Source organism: Hyla sarda, unplaced genomic scaffold, assembly GCF_029499605.1.
Source record: "Hyla sarda isolate aHylSar1 unplaced genomic scaffold, aHylSar1.hap1 scaffold_711, whole genome shotgun sequence".
NCBI lineage: Eukaryota > Metazoa > Chordata > Amphibia > Anura > Hylidae > Hyla > Hyla sarda.
The window spans coordinates 89,998-117,353 of NW_026610731.1; the positions used below are offsets into that span (position 1 = coordinate 89,998).

Consider the following 27,356-nt stretch of genomic DNA (forward strand, 5'->3'; position numbering starts at 1 on the left):
AGAAGCAACAGGAGATTGTTGCATCCATCTAGAACCCTCAGAACTACAGTGCTATGATGTCACTCACTTCCACAGGCCTTGCAGAGTGTAAACAACAACAACCCAGCTTTGTTGTGTATGTAACCATAGGGATTTGTGATGTCACCTAGAACCTTCACAGCAGCGACAGCTTTATGAGGAGCATCAGCACTGCTCTGCCTGAGCAGAACCATCACCGCCATAGGTTGTCAAATAACCCGGGTTTAACCCACACAGGTAAGTCCAATGGGGTGCAGGCATGTCCTCTATGCTTACAGCTTCCCGTGGGTGTTGGTTTGATACCGTTTGGGGACAGCCAAGGAGGCATCTGCAGGCAACAAAGGTAGGTGTGTGCTTGTGTGTGTGTTTCCTATGCAGATCCTAAGCCCAGTGTCACATGCAAGTAGGAGGAGTAAGAAGGGTTCCTGGCAAATCCGGGTTATGGATTGCATTTAAAAAGGCCCCGTGGGAGTGCAATGGGCCCCTGTCTTGCTGCTTAGCAATAATGGTATGGGTTTAGGTTCTGCTGTGTGTACTGGTGGTTGACTGCCCCCCAGCCCAGAGTGTGCATGGAAAATTGTCTGGCAGCCTCCCTGACAGCAAGCAGTGATAGTGCCCATGAAGGGGACCTTGTTGGGCCCGCCCCTTTCACGGTTATCGCTTCTCGGCCTTTTGGCTAAGATCAAGTGTAGTATCTGTTCTTATCAGTTTAATATCTGATACGTCCCCTATCTGGGGACCATATATTAAATGGATTTTTGAGAACGGGGGCCGATTTCGAAGCTTGCTTCCGTCGCCCTATGCATTGACCCGATATGGCAGTATCTTCGGGTACAGTGCACCACCCCCTTACAGGGTTAAAAAGAAAGATTCCTACTTTCATTGCTACCTGCTTGCTGGCTAGCCAGCTAGCCAGCCCTGTGGGCCTTGCTGCTGCTGCTGCTGCTGCAGCCAAAAAACAAAAGGTGGTGCTGCTGCTGCTTCTGCTTCTGCTTGTGTCTGGCCGCTGTTGGAGCGTCCAGGCACAGGACTTCTGCTGCTGCTGACTAAATGGCCTCCTTAATTGGATCATTTGAGTAGCCAGCACACCTGTGCAGGTAGGGCATGACATGATAGGCAGCTGCCTTGATAGCGGGTGGGTGCTGAATGTTCCTAATTGACAAAATAAGATTAATGCTTATGAAGAAATATAAAATCTCATCCCTTCCCCAATATCGCGCCACACCCCTACCCCTTAATTCCCTGGTTGAACTTGATGGACATATGTCTTTTTTCGACCGTACTAACTATGTAACTATGTAACATAACATGGGGGGGGGGGGTCTCCTGGCTGTTCACACAGGTGTGTCATTGCTGTACATTGACCATGCATTGCTTCTGTGGTATTGCAAAGGCAAAGACAAATGCTTCCAGCCATCCATTGCACTAATGGATTGGTCATCAGCTGGCTGTCTATGTCCCGCATCAATATAGACCAAAGTACAGAGGGTTAGGCTATGCTATTGTGCACCTACCTGATGCATCAGAAGGTGCGAGGCCCTTGCTAAATTCTGTGCACAGACTTTGAGATCTATGCTTTAGACTGTATCTAAACCTGCTCCAACATGGACTGACATTCTGGCCTACTTTCAGCCGATGCGACTTGTCTGTCGCTGAACAGTCGCTTTTTATGTATTCAGCACCTATGTATAATGTTGTAAAAATGCTCTAGAAGCTAAAGTCGCAGAAATGTCACACATATTTGGCCTGCAACTTTCTGTGCGACAAATTCAGACAGGAAAAATCAGTATAAATCCTTAGAAAATTATCCCCCAGTGTCTCCATCTGCTGGCGGTATTGAATAAGCATTGCTGCACTGATGGGGTATGCATTAGACGAAAAAAAAGAAGAAAAAGAAGAATAATACGCCCAGAAAAGAGGCGAAAAGGAGAAAAACGTAAAAAAACGTGAAAAAAAAGTAAGAGGAAGAGAAGGGAAAAAAAGGTGGAAATGGGTTTAAAAGTGATTTCGGCGGAGAAATATATATATATATATATATATATATATATATATATATATACGCGCACACACACACATATATATATAAACGTATTCTCCGTTGAGATATTGCAGCCGCTGCTGTGTCCAGGCCCAGGAGCCTTAGCACTGTGCTGTGATGTCACTCAATACCACTGACATCACTAGGTGTAAACAACATCTCTCCTTTGCTGTGTATGTGACTATGGAGCTGTTTGGTGATGTCGTCTATTATGGCCTTCATAGAAGCAACAGGAGATTGTTGCATCCATCTAGAACCCTCAGAACTACAGTGCTATGATGTCACTCACTTCCACAGGCCTTGCAGAGTGTAAACAACAACAACCCAGCTTTGTTGTGTATGTAACCATAGGGATTTGTGATGTCACCTAGAACCTTCACAGCAGCGACAGCTTTATGAGGAGCATCAGCACTGCTCTGCCTGAGCAGAACCATCACCGCCATAGGTTGTCAAATAACCCGGGTTTAACCCACACAGGTAAGTCCAATGGGGTGCAGGCATGTCCTCTATGTTTACAGCTTCCCGTGGGTGTTGGTTTGATACCGTTTGGGGACAGCCAAGGAGGCATCTGCAGGCAACAAAGGTAGGTGTGTGCTTGTGTGTGTGTTTCCTATGCAGATCCTAAGCCCAGTGTCACATGCAAGTAGGAGGAGTAAGAAGGGTTCCTGGCAAATCCGGGTTATGGATTGCATTTAAAAAGGCCCCGTGGGAGTGCAATGGGCCCCTGTCTTGCTGCTTAGCAATAATGGTATGGGTTTAGGTTCTGCTGTGTGTACTGGTGGTTGACTGCCCCCCAGCCCAGAGTGTGCATGGAAAATTGTCTGGCAGCCTCCCTGACAGCAAGCAGTGATAGTGCCCATGAAGGGGACCTTGTTGGGCCCGCCCCTTTCACGGTTATCGCTTCTCGGCCTTTTGGCTAAGATCAAGTGTAGTATCTGTTCTTATCAGTTTAATATCTGATACGTCCCCTATCTGGGGACCATATATTAAATGGATTTTTGAGAACGGGGGCCGATTTCGAAGCTTGCTTCCGTCGCCCTATGCATTGACCCGATATGGCAGTATCTTCGGGTACAGTGCACCACCCCCTTACAGGGTTAAAAAGAAAGATTCCTACTTTCATTGCTACCTGCTTGCTGGCTAGCCAGCTAGCCAGCCCTGTGGGCCTTGCTGCTGCTGCTGCTGCAGCAGCCAAAAAACAAAAGGTGGTGCTGCTGCTGCTTCTGCTTCTGCTTGTGTCTGGCCGCTGTTGGAGCGTCCAGGCACAGGACTTCTGCTGCTGCTGACTAAATGGCCTCCTTAATTGGATCATTTGAGTAGCCAGCACACCTGTGCAGGTAGGGCATGACATGATAGGCAGCTGCCTTGATAGCGGGTGGGTGCTGAATGTTCCTAATTGACAAAATAAGATTAATGCTTATGAAGAAATATAAAATCTCATCCCTTCCCCAATATCGCGCCACACCCCTACCCCTTAATTCCCTGGTTGAACTTGATGGACATATGTCTTTTTTCGACCGTACTAACTATGTAACTATGTAACATAACATGGGGGGGTCTCCTGGCTGTTCACACAGGTGTGTCATTGCTGTACATTGACCATGCATTGCTTCTGTGGTATTGCAAAGGCAAAGACAAATGCTTCCAGCCATCCATTGCACTAATGGATTGGTCATCAGCTGGCTGTCTATGTCCCGCATCAATATAGACCAAAGTACAGAGGGTTAGGCTATGCTATTGTGCACCTACCTGATGCATCAGAAGGTGCGAGGCCCTTGCTAAATTCTGTGCACAGACTTTGAGATCTATGCTTTAGACTGTATCTAAACCTGCTCCAACATGGACTGACATTCTGGCCTACTTTCAGCCGATGCGACTTGTCTGTCGCTGAACAGTCGCTTTTTATGTATTCAGCACCTATGTATAATGTTGTAAAAATGCTCTAGAAGCTAAAGTCGCAGAAATGTCACACATATTTGGCCTGCAACTTTCTGTGCGACAAATTCAGACAGGAAAAATCAGTATAAATCCTTAGAAAATTATCCCCCAGTGTCTCCATCTGCTGGCGGTATTGAATAAGCATTGCTGCACTGATGGGGTATGCATTAGACGAAAAAAAAGAAGAAAAAGAAGAATAATACGCCCAGAAAAGAGGCGAAAAGGAGAAAAACGTAAAAAAACTTGAAAAAAAAGTAAGAGGAAGAGAAGGGAAAAAAAGGTGGAAATGGGTTTAAAAGTGATTTCGGCGGAGAAATATATATATATATATATATATATATATATATATATATATATACGCGCACACACACACATATATATAAACGTATTCTCCGTTGAGATATTGCAGCCGCTGCTGTGTCCAGGCCCAGGAGCCTTAGCACTGTGCTGTGATGTCACTCAATACCACTGACATCACTAGGTGTAAACAACATCTCTCCTTTGCTGTGTATGTGACTATGGAGCTGTTTGGTGATGTCGTCTATTATGGCCTTCATAGAAGCAACAGGAGATTGTTGCATCCATCTAGAACCCTCAGAACTACAGTGCTATGATGTCACTCACTTCCACAGGCCTTGCAGAGTGTAAACAACAACAACCCAGCTTTGTTGTGTATGTAACCATAGGGATTTGTGATGTCACCTAGAACCTTCACAGCAGCGACAGCTTTATGAGGAGCATCAGCACTGCTCTGCCTGAGCAGAACCATCACCGCCATAGGTTGTCAAATAACCCGGGTTTAACCCACACAGGTAAGTCCAATGGGGTGCAGGCATGTCCTCTATGCTTACAGCTTCCCGTGGGTGTTGGTTTGATACCGTTTGGGGACAGCCAAGGAGGCATCTGCAGGCAACAAAGGTAGGTGTGTGCTTGTGTGTGTGTTTCCTATGCAGATCCTAAGCCCAGTGTCACATGCAAGTAGGAGGAGTAAGAAGGGTTCCTGGCAAATCCGGGTTATGGATTGCATTTAAAAAGGCCCCGTGGGAGTGCAATGGGCCCCTGTCTTGCTGCTTAGCAATAATGGTATGGGTTTAGGTTCTGCTGTGTGTACTGGTGGTTGACTGCCCCCCAGCCCAGAGTGTGCATGGAAAATTGTCTGGCAGCCTCCCTGACAGCAAGCAGTGATAGTGCCCATGAAGGGGACCTTGTTGGGCCCGCCCCTTTCACGGTTATCGCTTCTCGGCCTTTTGGCTAAGATCAAGTGTAGTATCTGTTCTTATCAGTTTAATATCTGATACGTCCCCTATCTGGGGACCATATATTAAATGGATTTTTGAGAACGGGGGCCGATTTCGAAGCTTGCTTCCGTCGCCCTATGCATTGACCCGATATGGCAGTATCTTCGGGTACAGTGCACCACCCCCTTACAGGGTTAAAAAGAAAGATTCCTACTTTCATTGCTACCTGCTTGCTGGCTAGCCAGCTAGCCAGCCCTGTGGGCCTTGCTGCTGCTGCTGCTGCTGCAGCCAAAAAACAAAAGGTGGTGCTGCTGCTGCTTCTGCTTCTGCTTGTGTCTGGCCGCTGTTGGAGCGTCCAGGCACAGGACTTCTGCTGCTGCTGACTAAATGGCCTCCTTAATTGGATCATTTGAGTAGCCAGCACACCTGTGCAGGTAGGGCATGACATGATAGGCAGCTGCCTTGATAGCGGGTGGGTGCTGAATGTTCCTAATTGACAAAATAAGATTAATGCTTATGAAGAAATATAAAATCTCATCCCTTCCCCAATATCGCGCCACACCCCTACCCCTTAATTCCCTGGTTGAACTTGATGGACATATGTCTTTTTTCGACCGTACTAACTATGTAACTATGTAACATAACATGGGGGGGGGGGGGTCTCCTGGCTGTTCACACAGGTGTGTCATTGCTGTACATTGACCATGCATTGCTTCTGTGGTATTGCAAAGGCAAAGACAAATGCTTCCAGCCATCCATTGCACTAATGGATTGGTCATCAGCTGGCTGTCTATGTCCCGCATCAATATAGACCAAAGTACAGAGGGTTAGGCTATGCTATTGTGCACCTACCTGATGCATCAGAAGGTGCGAGGCCCTTGCTAAATTCTGTGCACAGACTTTGAGATCTATGCTTTAGACTGTATCTAAACCTGCTCCAACATGGACTGACATTCTGGCCTACTTTCAGCCGATGCGACTTGTCTGTCGCTGAACAGTCGCTTTTTATGTATTCAGCACCTATGTATAATGTTGTAAAAATGCTCTAGAAGCTAAAGTCGCAGAAATGTCACACATATTTGGCCTGCAACTTTCTGTGCGACAAATTCAGACAGGAAAAATCAGTATAAATCCTTAGAAAATTATCCCCCAGTGTCTCCATCTGCTGGCGGTATTGAATAAGCATTGCTGCACTGATGGGGTATGCATTAGACGAAAAAAAAGAAGAAAAAGAAGAATAATACGCCCAGAAAAGAGGCGAAAAGGAGAAAAACGTAAAAAAACGTGAAAAAAAAGTAAGAGGAAGAGAAGGGAAAAAAAGGTGGAAATGGGTTTAAAAGTGATTTCGGCGGAGATATATATATATATATATATATATATATATATATATACGCGCACACACACACATATATATAAACGTATTCTCCGTTGAGATATTGCAGCCGCTGCTGTGTCCAGGCCCAGGAGCCTTAGCACTGTGCTGTGATGTCACTCAATACCACTGACATCACTAGGTGTAAACAACATCTCTCCTTTGCTGTGTATGTGACTATGGAGCTGTTTGGTGATGTCGTCTATTATGGCCTTCATAGAAGCAACAGGAGATTGTTGCATCCATCTAGAACCCTCAGAACTACAGTGCTATGATGTCACTCACTTCCACAGGCCTTGCAGAGTGTAAACAACAACAACCCAGCTTTGTTGTGTATGTAACCATAGGGATTTGTGATGTCACCTAGAACCTTCACAGCAGCGACAGCTTTATGAGGAGCATCAGCACTGCTCTGCCTGAGCAGAACCATCACCGCCATAGGTTGTCAAATAACCCGGGTTTAACCCACACAGGTAAGTCCAATGGGGTGCAGGCATGTCCTCTATGCTTACAGCTTCCCGTGGGTGTTGGTTTGATACCGTTTGGGGACAGCCAAGGAGGCATCTGCAGGCAACAAAGGTAGGTGTGTGCTTGTGTGTGTGTTTCCTATGCAGATCCTAAGCCCAGTGTCACATGCAAGTAGGAGGAGTAAGAAGGGTTCCTGGCAAATCCGGGTTATGGATTGCATTTAAAAAGGCCCCGTGGGAGTGCAATGGGCCCCTGTCTTGCTGCTTAGCAATAATGGTATGGGTTTAGGTTCTGCTGTGTGTACTGGTGGTTGACTGCCCCCCAGCCCAGAGTGTGCATGGAAAATTGTCTGGCAGCCTCCCTGACAGCAAGCAGTGATAGTGCCCATGAAGGGGACCTTGTTGGGCCCGCCCCTTTCACGGTTATCGCTTCTCGGCCTTTTGGCTAAGATCAAGTGTAGTATCTGTTCTTATCAGTTTAATATCTGATACGTCCCCTATCTGGGGACCATATATTAAATGGATTTTTGAGAACGGGGGCCGATTTCGAAGCTTGCTTCCGTCGCCCTATGCATTGACCCGATATGGCAGTATCTTCGGGTACAGTGCACCACCCCCTTACAGGGTTAAAAAGAAAGATTCCTACTTTCATTGCTACCTGCTTGCTGGCTAGCCAGCTAGCCAGCCCTGTGGGCCTTGCTGCTGCTGCTGCTGCAGCCAAAAAACAAAAGGTGGTGCTGCTGCTGCTTCTGCTTCTGCTTGTGTCTGGCCGCTGTTGGAGCGTCCAGGCACAGGACTTCTGCTGCTGCTGACTAAATGGCCTCCTTAATTGGATCATTTGAGTAGCCAGCACACCTGTGCAGGTAGGGCATGACATGATAGGCAGCTGCCTTGATAGCGGGTGGGTGCTGAATGTTCCTAATTGACAAAATAAGATTAATGCTTATGAAGAAATATAAAATCTCATCCCTTCCCCAATATCGCGCCACACCCCTACCCCTTAATTCCCTGGTTGAACTTGATGGACATATGTCTTTTTTCGACCGTACTAACTATGTAACTATGTAACATAACATGGGGGGGGGGGTCTCCTGGCTGTTCACACAGGTGTGTCATTGCTGTACATTGACCATGCATTGCTTCTGTGGTATTGCAAAGGCAAAGACAAATGCTTCCAGCCATCCATTGCACTAATGGATTGGTCATCAGCTGGCTGTCTATGTCCCGCATCAATATAGACCAAAGTACAGAGGGTTAGGCTATGCTATTGTGCACCTACCTGATGCATCAGAAGGTGCGAGGCCCTTGCTAAATTCTGTGCACAGACTTTGAGATCTATGCTTTAGACTGTATCTAAACCTGCTCCAACATGGACTGACATTCTGGCCTACTTTCAGCCGATGCGACTTGTCTGTCGCTGAACAGTCGCTTTTTATGTATTCAGCACCTATGTATAATGTTGTAAAAATGCTCTAGAAGCTAAAGTCGCAGAAATGTCACACATATTTGGCCTGCAACTTTCTGTGCGACAAATTCAGACAGGAAAAATCAGTATAAATCCTTAGAAAATTATCCCCCAGTGTCTCCATCTGCTGGCGGTATTGAATAAGCATTGCTGCACTGATGGGGTATGCATTAGACGAAAAAAAAGAAGAAAAAGAAGAATAATACGCCCAGAAAAGAGGCGAAAAGGAGAAAAACGTAAAAAAACGTGAAAAAAAAGTAAGAGGAAGAGAAGGGAAAAAAAGGTGGAAATGGGTTTAAAAGTGATTTCGGCGGAGAAATATATATATATATATATATATATATATATATATATATATATATACGCGCACACACACACATATATATAAACGTATTCTCCGTTGAGATATTGCAGCCGCTGCTGTGTCCAGGCCCAGGAGCCTTAGCACTGTGCTGTGATGTCACTCAATACCACTGACATCACTAGGTGTAAACAACATCTCTCCTTTGCTGTGTATGTGACTATGGAGCTGTTTGGTGATGTCGTCTATTATGGCCTTCATAGAAGCAACAGGAGATTGTTGCATCCATCTAGAACCCTCAGAACTACAGTGCTATGATGTCACTCACTTCCACAGGCCTTGCAGAGTGTAAACAACAACAACCCAGCTTTGTTGTGTATGTAACCATAGGGATTTGTGATGTCACCTAGAACCTTCACAGCAGCGACAGCTTTATGAGGAGCATCAGCACTGCTCTGCCTGAGCAGAACCATCACCGCCATAGGTTGTCAAATAACCCGGGTTTAACCCACACAGGTAAGTCCAATGGGGTGCAGGCATGTCCTCTATGCTTACAGCTTCCCGTGGGTGTTGGTTTGATACCGTTTGGGGACAGCCAAGGAGGCATCTGCAGGCAACAAAGGTAGGTGTGTGCTTGTGTGTGTGTTTCCTATGCAGATCCTAAGCCCAGTGTCACATGCAAGTAGGAGGAGTAAGAAGGGTTCCTGGCAAATCCGGGTTATGGATTGCATTTAAAAAGGCCCCGTGGGAGTGCAATGGGCCCCTGTCTTGCTGCTTAGCAATAATGGTATGGGTTTAGGTTCTGCTGTGTGTACTGGTGGTTGACTGCCCCCCAGCCCAGAGTGTGCATGGAAAATTGTCTGGCAGCCTCCCTGACAGCAAGCAGTGATAGTGCCCATGAAGGGGACCTTGTTGGGCCCGCCCCTTTCACGGTTATCGCTTCTCGGCCTTTTGGCTAAGATCAAGTGTAGTATCTGTTCTTATCAGTTTAATATCTGATACGTCCCCTATCTGGGGACCATATATTAAATGGATTTTTGAGAACGGGGGCCGATTTCGAAGCTTGCTTCCGTCGCCCTATGCATTGACCCGATATGGCAGTATCTTCGGGTACAGTGCACCACCCCCTTACAGGGTTAAAAAGAAAGATTCCTACTTTCATTGCTACCTGCTTGCTGGCTAGCCAGCTAGCCAGCCCTGTGGGCCTTGCTGCTGCTGCTGCTGCAGCCAAAAAACAAAAGGTGGTGCTGCTGCTGCTTCTGCTTCTGCTTGTGTCTGGCCGCTGTTGGAGCGTCCAGGCACAGGACTTCTGCTGCTGCTGACTAAATGGCCTCCTTAATTGGATCATTTGAGTAGCCAGCACACCTGTGCAGGTAGGGCATGACATGATAGGCAGCTGCCTTGATAGCGGGTGGGTGCTGAATGTTCCTAATTGACAAAATAAGATTAATGCTTATGAAGAAATATAAAATCTCATCCCTTCCCCAATATCGCGCCACACCCCTACCCCTTAATTCCCTGGTTGAACTTGATGGACATATGTCTTTTTTCGACCGTACTAACTATGTAACTATGTAACATAACATGGGGGGGGGGGGGGGTCTCCTGGCTGTTCACACAGGTGTGTCATTGCTGTACATTGACCATGCATTGCTTCTGTGGTATTGCAAAGGCAAAGACAAATGCTTCCAGCCATCCATTGCACTAATGGATTGGTCATCAGCTGGCTGTCTATGTCCCGCATCAATATAGACCAAAGTACAGAGGGTTAGGCTATGCTATTGTGCACCTACCTGATGCATCAGAAGGTGCGAGGCCCTTGCTAAATTCTGTGCACAGACTTTGAGATCTATGCTTTAGACTGTATCTAAACCTGCTCCAACATGGACTGACATTCTGGCCTACTTTCAGCCGATGCGACTTGTCTGTCGCTGAACAGTCGCTTTTTATGTATTCAGCACCTATGTATAATGTTGTAAAAATGCTCTAGAAGCTAAAGTCGCAGAAATGTCACACATATTTGGCCTGCAACTTTCTGTGCGACAAATTCAGACAGGAAAAATCAGTATAAATCCTTAGAAAATTATCCCCCAGTGTCTCCATCTGCTGGCGGTATTGAATAAGCATTGCTGCACTGATGGGGTATGCATTAGACGAAAAAAAAGAAGAAAAAGAAGAATAATACGCCCAGAAAAGAGGCGAAAAGGAGAAAAACGTAAAAAAACGTGAAAAAAAAGTAAGAGGAAGAGAAGGGAAAAAAAGGTGGAAATGGGTTTAAAAGTGATTTCGGCGGAGAAATATATATATATATATATATATATATATATACGCGCACACACACACATATATATAAACGTATTCTCCGTTGAGATATTGCAGCCGCTGCTGTGTCCAGGCCCAGGAGCCTTAGCACTGTGCTGTGATGTCACTCAATACCACTGACATCACTAGGTGTAAACAACATCTCTCCTTTGCTGTGTATGTGACTATGGAGCTGTTTGGTGATGTCGTCTATTATGGCCTTCATAGAAGCAACAGGAGATTGTTGCATCCATCTAGAACCCTCAGAACTACAGTGCTATGATGTCACTCACTTCCACAGGCCTTGCAGAGTGTAAACAACAACAACCCAGCTTTGTTGTGTATGTAACCATAGGGATTTGTGATGTCACCTAGAACCTTCACAGCAGCGACAGCTTTATGAGGAGCATCAGCACTGCTCTGCCTGAGCAGAACCATCACCGCCATAGGTTGTCAAATAACCCGGGTTTAACCCACACAGGTAAGTCCAATGGGGTGCAGGCATGTCCTCTATGCTTACAGCTTCCCGTGGGTGTTGGTTTGATACCGTTTGGGGACAGCCAAGGAGGCATCTGCAGGCAACAAAGGTAGGTGTGTGCTTGTGTGTGTGTTTCCTATGCAGATCCTAAGCCCAGTGTCACATGCAAGTAGGAGGAGTAAGAAGGGTTCCTGGCAAATCCGGGTTATGGATTGCATTTAAAAAGGCCCCGTGGGAGTGCAATGGGCCCCTGTCTTGCTGCTTAGCAATAATGGTATGGGTTTAGGTTCTGCTGTGTGTACTGGTGGTTGACTGCCCCCCAGCCCAGAGTGTGCATGGAAAATTGTCTGGCAGCCTCCCTGACAGCAAGCAGTGATAGTGCCCATGAAGGGGACCTTGTTGGGCCCGCCCCTTTCACGGTTATCGCTTCTCGGCCTTTTGGCTAAGATCAAGTGTAGTATCTGTTCTTATCAGTTTAATATCTGATACGTCCCCTATCTGGGGACCATATATTAAATGGATTTTTGAGAACGGGGGCCGATTTCGAAGCTTGCTTCCGTCGCCCTATGCATTGACCCGATATGGCAGTATCTTCGGGTACAGTGCACCACCCCCTTACAGGGTTAAAAAGAAAGATTCCTACTTTCATTGCTACCTGCTTGCTGGCTAGCCAGCTAGCCAGCCCTGTGGGCCTTGCTGCTGCTGCTGCTGCAGCCAAAAAACAAAAGGTGGTGCTGCTGCTGCTTCTGCTTCTGCTTGTGTCTGGCCGCTGTTGGAGCGTCCAGGCACAGGACTTCTGCTGCTGCTGACTAAATGGCCTCCCTAATTGGATCATTTGAGTAGCCAGCACACCTGTGCAGGTAGGGCATGACATGATAGGCAGCTGCCTTGATAGCGGGTGGGTGCTGAATGTTCCTAATTGACAAAATAAGATTAATGCTTATGAAGAAATATAAAATCTCATCCCTTCCCCAATATCGCGCCACACCCCTACCCCTTAATTCCCTGGTTGAACTTGATGGACATATGTCTTTTTTCGACCGTACTAACTATGTAACTATGTAACATAACATGGGGGGGGGGGTCTCCTGGCTGTTCACACAGGTGTGTCATTGCTGTACATTGACCATGCATTGCTTCTGTGGTATTGCAAAGGCAAAGACAAATGCTTCCAGCCATCCATTGCACTAATGGATTGGTCATCAGCTGGCTGTCTATGTCCCGCATCAATATAGACCAAAGTACAGAGGGTTAGGCTATGCTATTGTGCACCTACCTGATGCATCAGAAGGTGCGAGGCCCTTGCTAAATTCTGTGCACAGACTTTGAGATCTATGCTTTAGACTGTATCTAAACCTGCTCCAACATGGACTGACATTCTGGCCTACTTTCAGCCGATGCGACTTGTCTGTCGCTGAACAGTCGCTTTTTATGTATTCAGCACCTATGTATAATGTTGTAAAAATGCTCTAGAAGCTAAAGTCGCAGAAATGTCACACATATTTGGCCTGCAACTTTCTGTGCGACAAATTCAGACAGGAAAAATCAGTATAAATCCTTAGAAAATTATCCCCCAGTGTCTCCATCTGCTGGCGGTATTGAATAAGCATTGCTGCACTGATGGGGTATGCATTAGACGAAAAAAAAGAAGAAAAAGAAGAATAATACGCCCAGAAAAGAGGCGAAAAGGAGAAAAACGTAAAAAAACGTGAAAAAAAATTAAGAGGAAGAGAAGGGAAAAAAAGGTGGAAATGGGTTTAAAAGTGATTTCGGCGGAGAAATATATATATATATATATATATATATATATATATATATATATACGCGCACACACACACATATATATAAACGTATTCTCCGTTGAGATATTGCAGCCGCTGCTGTGTCCAGGCCCAGGAGCCTTAGCACTGTGCTGTGATGTCACTCAATACCACTGACATCACTAGGTGTAAACAACATCTCTCCTTTGCTGTGTATGTGACTATGGAGCTGTTTGGTGATGTCGTCTATTATGGCCTTCATAGAAGCAACAGGAGATTGTTGCATCCATCTAGAACCCTCAGAACTACAGTGCTATGATGTCACTCACTTCCACAGGCCTTGCAGAGTGTAAACAACAACAACCCAGCTTTGTTGTGTATGTAACCATAGGGATTTGTGATGTCACCTAGAACCTTCACAGCAGCGACAGCTTTATGAGGAGCATCAGCACTGCTCTGCCTGAGCAGAACCATCACCGCCATAGGTTGTCAAATAACCCGGGTTTAACCCACACAGGTAAGTCCAATGGGGTGCAGGCATGTCCTCTATGCTTACAGCTTCCCGTGGGTGTTGGTTTGATACCGTTTGGGGACAGCCAAGGAGGCATCTGCAGGCAACAAAGGTAGGTGTGTGCTTGTGTGTGTGTTTCCTATGCAGATCCTAAGCCCAGTGTCACATGCAAGTAGGAGGAGTAAGAAGGGTTCCTGGCAAATCCGGGTTATGGATTGCATTTAAAAAGGCCCCGTGGGAGTGCAATGGGCCCCTGTCTTGCTGCTTAGCAATAATGGTATGGGTTTAGGTTCTGCTGTGTGTACTGGTGGTTGACTGCCCCCCAGCCCAGAGTGTGCATGGAAAATTGTCTGGCAGCCTCCCTGACAGCAAGCAGTGATAGTGCCCATGAAGGGGACCTTGTTGGGCCCGCCCCTTTCACGGTTATCGCTTCTCGGCCTTTTGGCTAAGATCAAGTGTAGTATCTGTTCTTATCAGTTTAATATCTGATACGTCCCCTATCTGGGGACCATATATTAAATGGATTTTTGAGAACGGGGGCCGATTTCGAAGCTTGCTTCCGTCACCCTATGCATTGACCCGATATGGCAGTATCTTCGGGTACAGTGCACCACCCCCTTACAGGGTTAAAAAGAAAGATTCCTACTTTCATTGCTACCTGCTTGCTGGCTAGCCAGCTAGCCAGCCCTGTGGGCCTTGCTGCTGCTGCTGCTGCAGCCAAAAAACAAAAGGTGGTGCTGCTGCTGCTTCTGCTTCTGCTTGTGTCTGGCCGCTGTTGGAGCGTCCAGGCACAGGACTTCTGCTGCTGCTGACTAAATGGCCTCCTTAATTGGATCATTTGAGTAGCCAGCACACCTGTGCAGGTAGGGCATGACATGATAGGCAGCTGCCTTGATAGCGGGTGGGTGCTGAATGTTCCTAATTGACAAAATAAGATTAATGCTTATGAAGAAATATAAAATCTCATCCCTTCCCCAATATCGCGCCACACCCCTACCCCTTAATTCCCTGGTTGAACTTGATGGACATATGTCTTTTTTCGACCGTACTAACTATGTAACTATGTAACATAACATGGGGGGGGGGGGTCTCCTGGCTGTTCACACAGGTGTGTCATTGCTGTACATTGACCATGCATTGCTTCTGTGGTATTGCAAAGGCAAAGACAAATGCTTCCAGCCATCCATTGCACTAATGGATTGGTCATCAGCTGGCTGTCTATGTCCCGCATCAATATAGACCAAAGTACAGAGGGTTAGGCTATGCTATTGTGCACCTACCTGATGCATCAGAAGGTGCGAGGCCCTTGCTAAATTCTGTGCACAGACTTTGAGATCTATGCTTTAGACTGTATCTAAACCTGCTCCAACATGGACTGACATTCTGGCCTACTTTCAGCCGATGCGACTTGTCTGTCGCTGAACAGTCGCTTTTTATGTATTCAGCACCTATGTATAATGTTGTAAAAATGCTCTAGAAGCTAAAGTCGCAGAAATGTCACACATATTTGGCCTGCAACTTTCTGTGCGACAAATTCAGACAGGAAAAATCAGTATAAATCCTTAGAAAATTATCCCCCAGTGTCTCCATCTGCTGGCGGTATTGAATAAGCATTGCTGCACTGATGGGGTATGCATTAGACGAAAAAAAAGAAGAAAAAGAAGAATAATACGCCCAGAAAAGAGGCGAAAAGGAGAAAAACGTAAAAAAACGTGAAAAAAAAGTAAGAGGAAGAGAAGGGAAAAAAAGGTGGAAATGGGTTTAAAAGTGATTTCGGCGGAGAAATATATATATATATATATATATATATATATATACGCGCACACACACACATATATATAAACGTATTCTCCGTTGAGATATTGCAGCCGCTGCTGTGTCCAGGCCCAGGAGCCTTAGCACTGTGCTGTGATGTCACTCAATACCACTGACATCACTAGGTGTAAACAACATCTCTCCTTTGCTGTGTATGTGACTATGGAGCTGTTTGGTGATGTCGTCTATTATGGCCTTCATAGAAGCAACAGGAGATTGTTGCATCCATCTAGAACCCTCAGAACTACAGTGCTATGATGTCACTCACTTCCACAGGCCTTGCAGAGTGTAAACAACAACAACCCAGCTTTGTTGTGTATGTAACCATAGGGATTTGTGATGTCACCTAGAACCTTCACAGCAGCGACAGCTTTATGAGGAGCATCAGCACTGCTCTGCCTGAGCAGAACCATCACCGCCATAGGTTGTCAAATAACCCGGGTTTAACCCACACAGGTAAGTCCAATGGGGTGCAGGCATGTCCTCTATGCTTACAGCTTCCCGTGGGTGTTGGTTTGATACCGTTTGGGGACAGCCAAGGAGGCATCTGCAGGCAACAAAGGTAGGTGTGTGCTTGTGTGTGTGTTTCCTATGCAGATCCTAAGCCCAGTGTCACATGCAAGTAGGAGGAGTAAGAAGGGTTCCTGGCAAATCCGGGTTATGGATTGCATTTAAAAAGGCCCCGTGGGAGTGCAATGGGCCCCTGTCTTGCTGCTTAGCAATAATGGTATGGGTTTAGGTTCTGCTGTGTGTACTGGTGGTTGACTGCCCCCCAGCCCAGAGTGTGCATGGAAAATTGTCTGGCAGCCTCCCTGACAGCAAGCAGTGATAGTGCCCATGAAGGGGACCTTGTTGGGCCCGCCCCTTTCACGGTTATCGCTTCTCGGCCTTTTGGCTAAGATCAAGTGTAGTATCTGTTCTTATCAGTTTAATATCTGATACGTCCCCTATCTGGGGACCATATATTAAATGGATTTTTGAGAACGGGGGCCGATTTCGAAGCTTGCTTCCGTCGCCCTATGCATTGACCCGATATGGCAGTATCTTCGGGTACAGTGCACCACCCCCTTACAGGGTTAAAAAGAAAGATTCCTACTTTCATTGCTACCTGCTTGCTGGCTAGCCAGCTAGCCAGCCCTGTGGGCCTTGCTGCTGCTGCTGCTGCAGCCAAAAAACAAAAGGTGGTGCTGCTGCTGCTTCTGCTTCTGCTTGTGTCTGGCCGCTGTTGGAGCGTCCAGGCACAGGACTTCTGCTGCTGCTGACTAAATGGCCTCCTTAATTGGATCATTTGAGTAGCCAGCACACCTGTGCAGGTAGGGCATGACATGATAGGCAGCTGCCTTGATAGCGGGTGGGTGCTGAATGTTCCTAATTGACAAAATAAGATTAATGCTTATGAAGAAATATAAAATCTCATCCCTTCCCCAATATCGCGCCACACCCCTACCCCTTAATTCCCTGGTTGAACTTGATGGACATATGTCTTTTTTCGACCGTACTAACTATGTAACTATGTAACATAACATGGGGGGGGGGGGTCTCCTGGCTGTTCACACAGGTGTGTCATTGCTGTACATTGACCATGCATTGCTTCTGTGGTATTGCAAAGGCAAAGACAAATGCTTCCAGCCATCCATTGCACTAATGGATTGGTCATCAGCTGGCTGTCTATGTCCCGCATCAATATAGACCAAAGTACAGAGGGTTAGGCTATGCTATTGTGCACCTACCTGATGCATCAGAAGGTGCGAGGCCCTTGCTAAATTCTGTGCACAGACTTTGAGATCTATGCTTTAGACTGTATCTAAACCTGCTCCAACATGGACTGACATTCTGGCCTACTTTCAGCCGATGCGACTTGTCTGTCGCTGAACAGTCGCTTTTTATGTATTCAGCACCTATGTATAATGTTGTAAAAATGCTCTAGAAGCTAAAGTCGCAGAAATGTCACACATATTTGGCCTGCAACTTTCTGTGCAACAAATTCAGACAGGAAAAATCAGTATAAATCCTTAGAAAATTATCCCCCAGTGTCTCCATCTGCTGGCGGTATTGAATAAGCATTGCTGCACTGATGGGGTATGCATTAGACGAAAAAAAAGAAGAAAAAGAAGAATAATACGCCCAGAAAAGAGGCGAAAAGGAGAAAAACGTAAAAAAACGTGAAAAAAAAGTAAGAGGAAGAGAAGGGAAAAAAAGGTGGAAATGGGTTTAAAAGTGATTTCGGCGGAGAAATATATATATATATATATATATATATATATATATATATATATATATATACGCGCACACACACACATATATATAAACGTATTCTCCGTTGAGATATTGCAGCCGCTGCTGTGTCCAGGCCCAGGAGCCTTAGCACTGTGCTGTGATGTCACTCAATACCACTGACATCACTAGGTGTAAACAACATCTCTCCTTTGCTGTGTATGTGACTATGGAGCTGTTTGGTGATGTCGTCTATTATGGCCTTCATAGAAGCAACAGGAGATTGTTGCATCCATCTAGAACCCTCAGAACTACAGTGCTATGATGTCACTCACTTCCACAGGCCTTGCAGAGTGTAAACAACAACAACCCAGCTTTGTTGTGTATGTAACCATAGGGATTTGTGATGTCACCTAGAACCTTCACAGCAGCGACAGCTTTATGAGGAGCATCAGCACTGCTCTGCCTGAGCAGAACCATCACCGCCATAGGTTGTCAAATAACCCGGGTTTAACCCACACAGGTAAGTCCAATGGGGTGCAGGCATGTCCTCTATGCTTACAGCTTCCCGTGGGTGTTGGTTTGATACCGTTTGGGGACAGCCAAGGAGGCATCTGCAGGCAACAAAGGTAGGTGTGTGCTTGTGTGTGTGTTTCCTATGCAGATCCTAAGCCCAGTGTCACATGCAAGTAGGAGGAGTAAGAAGGGTTCCTGGCAAATCCGGGTTATGGATTGCATTTAAAAAGGCCCCGTGGGAGTGCAATGGGCCCCTGTCTTGCTGCTTAGCAATAATGGTATGGGTTTAGGTTCTGCTGTGTGTACTGGTGGTTGACTGCCCCCCAGCCCAGAGTGTGCATGGAAAATTGTCTGGCAGCCTCCCTGACAGCAAGCAGTGATAGTGCCCATGAAGGGGACCTTGTTGGGCCCGCCCCTTTCACGGTTATCGCTTCTCGGCCTTTTGGCTAAGATCAAGTGTAGTATCTGTTCTTATCAGTTTAATATCTGATACGTCCCCTATCTGGGGACCATATATTAAATGGATTTTTGAGAACGGGGGCCGATTTCGAAGCTTGCTTCCGTCGCCCTATGCATTGACCCGATATGGCAGTATCTTCGGGTACAGTGCACCACCCCCTTACAGGGTTAAAAAGAAAGATTCCTACTTTCATTGCTACCTGCTTGCTGGCTAGCCAGCTAGCCAGCCCTGTGGGCCTTGCTGCTGCTGCTGCTGCAGCCAAAAAACAAAAGGTGGTGCTGCTGCTGCTTCTGCTTCTGCTTGTGTCTGGCCGCTGTTGGAGCGTCCAGGCACAGGACTTCTGCTGCTGCTGACTAAATGGCCTCCTTAATTGGATCATTTGAGTAGCCAGCACACCTGTGCAGGTAGGGCATGACATGATAGGCAGCTGCCTTGATAGCGGGTGGGTGCTGAATGTTCCTAATTGACAAAATAAGATTAATGCTTATGAAGAAATATAAAATCTCATCCCTTCCCCAATATCGCGCCACACCCCTACCCCTTAATTCCCTGGTTGAACTTGATGGACATATGTCTTTTTTCGACCGTACTAACTATGTAACTATGTAACATAACATGGGGGGGGGGGTCTCCTGGCTGTTCACACAGGTGTGTCATTGCTGTACATTGACCATGCATTGCTTCTGTGGTATTGCAAAGGCAAAGACAAATGCTTCCAGCCATCCATTGCACTAATGGATTGGTCATCAGCTGGCTGTCTATGTCCCGCATCAATATAGACCAAAGTACAGAGGGTTAGGCTATGCTATTGTGCACCTACCTGATGCATCAGAAGGTGCGAGGCCCTTGCTAAATTCTGTGCACAGACTTTGAGATCTATGCTTTAGACTGTATCTAAACCTGCTCCAACATGGACTGACATTCTGGCCTACTTTCAGCCGATGCGACTTGTCTGTCGCTGAACAGTCGCTTTTTATGTATTCAGCACCTATGTATAATGTTGTAAAAATGCTCTAGAAGCTAAAGTCGCAGAAATGTCACACATATTTGGCCTGCAACTTTCTGTGCGACAAATTCAGACAGGAAAAATCAGTATAAATCCTTAGAAAATTATCCCCCAGTGTCTCCATCTGCTGGCGGTATTGAATAAGCATTGCTGCACTGATGGGGTATGCATTAGACGAAAAAAAAGAAGAAAAAGAAGAATAATACGCCCAGAAAAGAGGCGAAAAGGAGAAAAACGTAAAAAAACGTGAAAAAAAAGTAAGAGGAAGAGAAGGGAAAAAAAGGTGGAAATGGGTTTAAAAGTGATTTCGGCGGAGAAATATATATATATATATATATATATATATATATATATATATATATATATACGCGCACACACACACATATATATAAACGTATTCTCCGTTGAGATATTGCAGCCGCTGCTGTGTCCAGGCCCAGGAGCCTTAGCACTGTGCTGTGATGTCACTCAATACCACTGACATCACTAGGTGTAAACAACATCTCTCCTTTGCTGTGTATGTGACTATGGAGCTGTTTGGTGATGTCGTCTATTATGGCCTTCATAGAAGCAACAGGAGATTGTTGCATCCATCTAGAACCCTCAGAACTACAGTGCTATGATGTCACTCACTTCCACAGGCCTTGCAGAGTGTAAACAACAACAACCCAGCTTTGTTGTGTATGTAACCATAGGGATTTGTGATGTCACCTAGAACCTTCACAGCAGCGACAGCTTTATGAGGAGCATCAGCACTGCTCTGCCTGAGCAGAACCATCACCGCCATAGGTTGTCAAATAACCCGGGTTTAACCCACACAGGTAAGTCCAATGGGGTGCAGGCATGTCCTCTATGCTTACAGCTTCCCGTGGGTGTTGGTTTGATACCGTTTGGGGACAGCCAAGGAGGCATCTGCAGGCAACAAAGGTAGGTGTGTGCTTGTGTGTGTGTTTCCTATGCAGATCCTAAGCCCAGTGTCACATGCAAGTAGGAGGAGTAAGAAGGGTTCCTGGCAAATCCGGGTTATGGATTGCATTTAAAAAGGCCCCGTGGGAGTGCAATGGGCCCCTGTCTTGCTGCTTAGCAATAATGGTATGGGTTTAGGTTCTGCTGTGTGTACTGGTGGTTGACTGCCCCCCAGCCCAGAGTGTGCATGGAAAATTGTCTGGCAGCCTCCCTGACAGCAAGCAGTGATAGTGCCCATGAAGGGGACCTTGTTGGGCCCGCCCCTTTCACGGTTATCGCTTCTCGGCCTTTTGGCTAAGATCAAGTGTAGTATCTGTTCTTATCAGTTTAATATCTGATACGTCCCCTATCTGGGGACCATATATTAAATGGATTTTTGAGAACGGGGGCCGATTTCGAAGCTTGCTTCCGTCGCCCTATGCATTGACCCGATATGGCAGTATCTTCGGGTACAGTGCACCACCCCCTTACAGGGTTAAAAAGAAAGATTCCTACTTTCATTGCTACCTGCTTGCTGGCTAGCCAGCTAGCCAGCCCTGTGGGCCTTGCTGCTGCTGCTGCTGCAGCCAAAAAACAAAAGGTGGTGCTGCTGCTGCTTCTGCTTCTGCTTGTGTCTGGCCGCTGTTGGAGCGTCCAGGCACAGGACTTCTGCTGCTGCTGACTAAATGGCCTCCTTAATTGGATCATTTGAGTAGCCAGCACACCTGTGCAGGTAGGGCATGACATGATAGGCAGCTGCCTTGATAGCGGGTGGGTGCTGAATGTTCCTAATTGACAAAATAAGATTAATGCTTATGAAGAAATATAAAATCTCATCCCTTCCCCAATATCGCGCCACACCCCTACCCCTTAATTCCCTGGTTGAACTTGATGGACATATGTCTTTTTTCGACCGTACTAACTATGTAACTATGTAACATAACATGGGGGGGGGGGTCTCCTGGCTGTTCACACAGGTGTGTCATTGCTGTACATTGACCATGCATTGCTTCTGTGGTATTGCAAAGGCAAAGACAAATGCTTCCAGCCATCCATTGCACTAATGGATTGGTCATCAGCTGGCTGTCTATGTCCCGCATCAATATAGACCAAAGTACAGAGGGTTAGGCTATGCTATTGTGCACCTACCTGATGCATCAGAAGGTGCGAGGCCCTTGCTAAATTCTGTGCACAGACTTTGAGATCTATGCTTTAGACTGTATCTAAACCTGCTCCAACATGGACTGACATTCTGGCCTACTTTCAGCCGATGCGACTTGTCTGTCGCTGAACAGTCGCTTTTTATGTATTCAGCACCTATGTATAATGTTGTAAAAATGCTCTAGAAGCTAAAGTCGCAGAAATGTCACACATATTTGGCCTGCAACTTTCTGTGCGACAAATTCAGACAGGAAAAATCAGTATAAATCCTTAGAAAATTATCCCCCAGTGTCTCCATCTGCTGGCGGTATTGAATAAGCATTGCTGCACTGATGGGGTATGCATTAGACGAAAAAAAAGAAGAAAAAGAAGAATAATACGCCCAGAAAAGAGGCGAAAAGGAGAAAAACGTAAAAAAACGTGAAAAAAAAGTAAGAGGAAGAGAAGGGAAAAAAAGGTGGAAATGGGTTTAAAAGTGATTTCGGCGGAGAAATATATATATATATATATATATATATATATATATATATATATATACGCGCACACACACACATATATATAAACGTATTCTCCGTTGAGATATTGCAGCCGCTGCTGTGTCCAGGCCCAGGAGCCTTAGCACTGTGCTGTGATGTCACTCAATACCACTGACATCACTAGGTGTAAACAACATCTCTCCTTTGCTGTGTATGTGACTATGGAGCTGTTTGGTGATGTCGTCTATTATGGCCTTCATAGAAGCAACAGGAGATTGTTGCATCCATCTAGAACCCTCAGAACTACAGTGCTATGATGTCACTCACTTCCACAGGCCTTGCAGAGTGTAAACAACAACAACCCAGCTTTGTTGTGTATGTAACCATAGGGATTTGTGATGTCACCTAGAACCTTCACAGCAGCGACAGCTTTATGAGGAGCATCAGCACTGCTCTGCCTGAGCAGAACCATCACCGCCATAGGTTGTCAAATAACCCGGGTTTAACCCACACAGGTAAGTCCAATGGGGTGCAGGCATGTCCTCTATGCTTACAGCTTCCCGTGGGTGTTGGTTTGATACCGTTTGGGGACAGCCAAGGAGGCATCTGCAGGCAACAAAGGTAGGTGTGTGCTTGTGTGTGTGTTTCCTATGCAGATCCTAAGCCCAGTGTCACATGCAAGTAGGAGGAGTAAGAAGGGTTCCTGGCAAATCCGGGTTATGGATTGCATTTAAAAAGGCCCCGTGGGAGTGCAATGGGCCCCTGTCTTGCTGCTTAGCAATAATGGTATGGGTTTAGGTTCTGCTGTGTGTACTGGTGGTTGACTGCCCCCCAGCCCAGAGTGTGCATGGAAAATTGTCTGGCAGCCTCCCTGACAGCAAGCAGTGATAGTGCCCATGAAGGGGACCTTGTTGGGCCCGCCCCTTTCACGGTTATCGCTTCTCGGCCTTTTGGCTAAGATCAAGTGTAGTATCTGTTCTTATCAGTTTAATATCTGATACGTCCCCTATCTGGGGACCATATATTAAATGGATTTTTGAGAACGGGGGCCGATTTCGAAGCTTGCTTCCGTCGCCCTATGCATTGACCCGATATGGCAGTATCTTCGGGTACAGTGCACCACCCCCTTACAGGGTTAAAAAGAAAGATTCCTACTTTCATTGCTACCTGCTTGCTGGCTAGCCAGCTAGCCAGCCCTGTGGGCCTTGCTGCTGCTGCTGCTGCAGCCAAAAAACAAAAGGTGGTGCTGCTGCTGCTTCTGCTTCTGCTTGTGTCTGGCCGCTGTTGGAGCATCCAGGCACAGGACTTCTGCTGCTGCTGACTAAATGGCCTCCTTAATTGGATCATTTGAGTAGCCAGCACACCTGTGCAGGTAGGGCATGACATGATAGGCAGCTGCCTTGATAGCGGGTGGGTGCTGAATGTTCCTAATTGACAAAATAAGATTAATGCTTATGAAGAAATATAAAATCTCATCCCTTCCCCAATATCGCGCCACACCCCTACCCCTTAATTCCCTGGTTGAACTTGATGGACATATGTCTTTTTTCGACCGTACTAACTATGTAACTATGTAACATAACATGGGGGGGGGGGGTCTCCTGGCTGTTCACACAGGTGTGTCATTGCTGTACATTGACCATGCATTGCTTCTGTGGTATTGCAAAGGCAAAGACAAATGCTTCCAGCCATCCATTGCACTAATGGATTGGTCATCAGCTGGCTGTCTATGTCCCGCATCAATATAGACCAAAGTACAGAGGGTTAGGCTATGCTATTGTGCACCTACCTGATGCATCAGAAGGTGCGAGGCCCTTGCTAAATTCTGTGCACAGACTTTGAGATCTATGCTTTAGACTGTATCTAAACCTGCTCCAACATGGACTGACATTCTGGCCTACTTTCAGCCGATGCGACTTGTCTGTCGCTGAACAGTCGCTTTTTATGTATTCATCACCTATGTATAATGTTGTAAAAATGCTCTAGAAGCTAAAGTCGCAGAAATGTCACACATATTTGGCCTGCAACTTTCTGTGCGACAAATTCAGACAGGAAAAATCAGTATAAATCCTTAGAAAATTATCCCCCAGTGTCTCCATCTGCTGGCGGTATTGAATAAGCATTGCTGCACTGATGGGGTATGCATTAGACGAAAAAAAAGAAGAAAAAGAAGAATAATACGCCCAGAAAAGAGGCGAAAAGGAGAAAAACGTAAAAAAACGTGAAAAAAAAGTAAGAGGAAGAGAAGGGAAAAAAAGGTGGAAATGGGTTTAAAAGTGATTTCGGCGGAGAAATATATATATATATATATATATATATATATATATATATATATATATATACGCGCACACACACACATATATATAAACGTATTCTCCGTTGAGATATTGCAGCCGCTGCTGTGTCCAGGCCCAGGAGCCTTAGCACTGTGCTGTGATGTCACTCAATACCACTGACATCACTAGGTGTAAACAACATCTCTCCTTTGCTGTGTATGTGACTATGGAGCTGTTTGGTGATGTCGTCTATTATGGCCTTCATAGAAGCAACAGGAGATTGTTGCATCCATCTAGAACCCTCAGAACTACAGTGCTATGATGTCACTCACTTCCACAGGCCTTGCAGAGTGTAAACAACAACAACCCAGCTTTGTTGTGTATGTAACCATAGGGATTTGTGATGTCACCTAGAACCTTCACAGCAGCGACAGCTTTATGAGGAGCATCAGCACTGCTCTGCCTGAGCAGAACCATCACCGCCATAGGTTGTCAAATAACCCGGGTTTAACCCACACAGGTAAGTCCAATGGGGTGCAGGCATGTCCTCTATGCTTACAGCTTCCCGTGGGTGTTGGTTTGATACCGTTTGGGGACAGCCAAGGAGGCATCTGCAGGCAACAAAGGTAGGTGTGTGCTTGTGTGTGTGTTTCCTATGCAGATCCTAAGCCCAGTGTCACATGCAAGTAGGAGGAGTAAGAAGGGTTCCTGGCAAATCCGGGTTATGGATTGCATTTAAAAAGGCCCCGTGGGAGTGCAATGGGCCCCTGTCTTGCTGCTTAGCAATAATGGTATGGGTTTAGGTTCTGCTGTGTGTACTGGTGGTTGACTGCCCCCCAGCCCAGAGTGTGCATGGAAAATTGTCTGGCGCAGCCTCCCTGACAGCAAGCAGTGATAGTGCCCATGAAGGGGACCTTGTTGGGCCCGCCCCTTTCACGGTTATCGCTTCTCGGCCTTTTGGCTAAGATCAAGTGTAGTATCTGTTCTTATCAGTTTAATATCTGATACGTCCCCTATCTGGGGACCATATATTAAATGGATTTTTGAGAACGGGGGCCGATTTCGAAGCTTGCTTCCGTCGCCCTATGCATTGACCCGATATGGCAGTATCTTCGGGTACAGTGCACCACCCCCTTACAGGGTTAAAAAGAAAGATTCCTACTTTCATTGCTACCTGCTTGCTGGCTAGCCAGCTAGCCAGCCCTGTGGGCCTTGCTGCTGCTGCTGCTGCAGCCAAAAAACAAAAGGTGGTGCTGCTGCTGCTTCTGCTTCTGCTTGTGTCTGGCCGCTGTTGGAGCGTCCAGGCACAGGACTTCTGCTGCTGCTGACTAAATGGCCTCCTTAATTGGATCATTTGAGTAGCCAGCACACCTGTGCAGGTAGGGCATGACATGATAGGCAGCTGCCTTGATAGCGGGTGGGTGCTGAATGTTCCTAATTGACAAAATAAGATTAATGCTTATGAAGAAATATAAAATCTCATCCCTTCCCCAATATCGCGCCACACCCCTACCCCTTAATTCCCTGGTTGAACTTGATGGACATATGTCTTTTTTCGACCGTACTAACTATGTAACTATGTAACATAACATGGGGGGGGGTCTCCTGGCTGTTCACACAGGTGTGTCATTGCTGTACATTGACCATGCATTGCTTCTGTGGTATTGCAAAGGCAAAGACAAATGCTTCCAGCCATCCATTGCACTAATGGATTGGTCATCAGCTGGCTGTCTATGTCCCGCATCAATATAGACCAAAGTACAGAGGGTTAGGCTATGCTATTGTGCACCTACCTGATGCATCAGAAGGTGCGAGGCCCTTGCTAAATTCTGTGCACAGACTTTGAGATCTATGCTTTAGACTGTATCTAAACCTGCTCCAACATGGACTGACATTCTGGCCTACTTTCAGCCGATGCGACTTGTCTGTCGCTGAACAGTCGCTTTTTATGTATTCAGCACCTATGTATAATGTTGTAAAAATGCTCTAGAAGCTAAAGTCGCAGAAATGTCACACATATTTGGCCTGCAACTTTCTGTGCGACAAATTCAGACAGGAAAAATCAGTATAAATCCTTAGAAAATTATCCCCCAGTGTCTCCATCTGCTGGCGGTATTGAATAAGCATTGCTGCACTGATGGGGTATGCATTAGACGAAAAAAAAGAAGAAAAAGAAGAATAATACGCCCAGAAAAGAGGCGAAAAGGAGAAAAACGTAAAAAAACGTGAAAAAAAAGTAAGAGGAAGAGAAGGGAAAAAAAGGTGGAAATGGGTTTAAAAGTGATTTCGGCGGAGAAATATATATATATATATATATATATATATATATATATATATATACGCGCACACACACACATATATATAAACGTATTCTCCGTTGAGATATTGCAGCCGCTGCTGTGTCCAGGCCCAGGAGCCTTAGCACTGTGCTGTGATGTCACTCAATACCACTGACATCACTAGGTGTAAACAACATCTCTCCTTTGCTGTGTATGTGACTATGGAGCTGTTTGGTGATGTCGTCTATTATGGCCTTCATAGAAGCAACAGGAGATTGTTGCATCCATCTAGAACCCTCAGAACTACAGTGCTATGATGTC

At 46.1% G+C, this 27,356-nt stretch overlaps 12 non-coding genes across 12 annotated transcripts; all 12 read left to right on the forward strand.

Annotated features, from left to right (window-relative positions):
• Positions 1-674: 674 nt before the first annotated feature.
• On the forward strand, positions 675-865 carry LOC130344321 (U2 spliceosomal RNA). The gene has a single exon (XR_008883278.1). It is a non-coding gene; the product is annotated as a U2 spliceosomal RNA (small nuclear RNA).
• A 2,087-nt stretch (positions 866-2,952) lies between these two features.
• Positions 2,953-3,143, forward strand: LOC130344322 (U2 spliceosomal RNA). Its single transcript, XR_008883279.1, has one exon. It is a non-coding gene; the product is annotated as a U2 spliceosomal RNA (small nuclear RNA).
• Positions 3,144-5,225: 2,082 nt separating this feature from the next.
• Positions 5,226-5,416, forward strand: LOC130344323 (U2 spliceosomal RNA). The gene has a single exon (XR_008883280.1). It is a non-coding gene; the product is annotated as a U2 spliceosomal RNA (small nuclear RNA).
• Positions 5,417-7,496: 2,080 nt separating this feature from the next.
• On the forward strand, positions 7,497-7,687 carry LOC130344324 (U2 spliceosomal RNA). The gene has a single exon (XR_008883281.1). It is a non-coding gene; the product is annotated as a U2 spliceosomal RNA (small nuclear RNA).
• Positions 7,688-9,772: 2,085 nt separating this feature from the next.
• Positions 9,773-9,963, forward strand: LOC130344325 (U2 spliceosomal RNA). Its single transcript, XR_008883282.1, has one exon. It is a non-coding gene; the product is annotated as a U2 spliceosomal RNA (small nuclear RNA).
• Positions 9,964-12,038: 2,075 nt separating this feature from the next.
• LOC130344326 (U2 spliceosomal RNA) lies at positions 12,039-12,229 on the forward strand. Its single transcript, XR_008883283.1, has one exon. It is a non-coding gene; the product is annotated as a U2 spliceosomal RNA (small nuclear RNA).
• A 2,083-nt stretch (positions 12,230-14,312) lies between these two features.
• LOC130344274 (U2 spliceosomal RNA) lies at positions 14,313-14,503 on the forward strand. Its single transcript, XR_008883238.1, has one exon. It is a non-coding gene; the product is annotated as a U2 spliceosomal RNA (small nuclear RNA).
• Positions 14,504-16,577: 2,074 nt separating this feature from the next.
• On the forward strand, positions 16,578-16,768 carry LOC130344327 (U2 spliceosomal RNA). The gene has a single exon (XR_008883284.1). It is a non-coding gene; the product is annotated as a U2 spliceosomal RNA (small nuclear RNA).
• A 2,090-nt stretch (positions 16,769-18,858) lies between these two features.
• Positions 18,859-19,049, forward strand: LOC130344329 (U2 spliceosomal RNA). Its single transcript, XR_008883286.1, has one exon. It is a non-coding gene; the product is annotated as a U2 spliceosomal RNA (small nuclear RNA).
• Positions 19,050-21,138: 2,089 nt separating this feature from the next.
• LOC130344331 (U2 spliceosomal RNA) lies at positions 21,139-21,329 on the forward strand. Its single transcript, XR_008883287.1, has one exon. It is a non-coding gene; the product is annotated as a U2 spliceosomal RNA (small nuclear RNA).
• A 2,085-nt stretch (positions 21,330-23,414) lies between these two features.
• LOC130344332 (U2 spliceosomal RNA) lies at positions 23,415-23,605 on the forward strand. The gene has a single exon (XR_008883288.1). It is a non-coding gene; the product is annotated as a U2 spliceosomal RNA (small nuclear RNA).
• A 2,092-nt stretch (positions 23,606-25,697) lies between these two features.
• On the forward strand, positions 25,698-25,888 carry LOC130344333 (U2 spliceosomal RNA). Its single transcript, XR_008883289.1, has one exon. It is a non-coding gene; the product is annotated as a U2 spliceosomal RNA (small nuclear RNA).
• Positions 25,889-27,356: the final 1,468 nt, after the last annotated feature.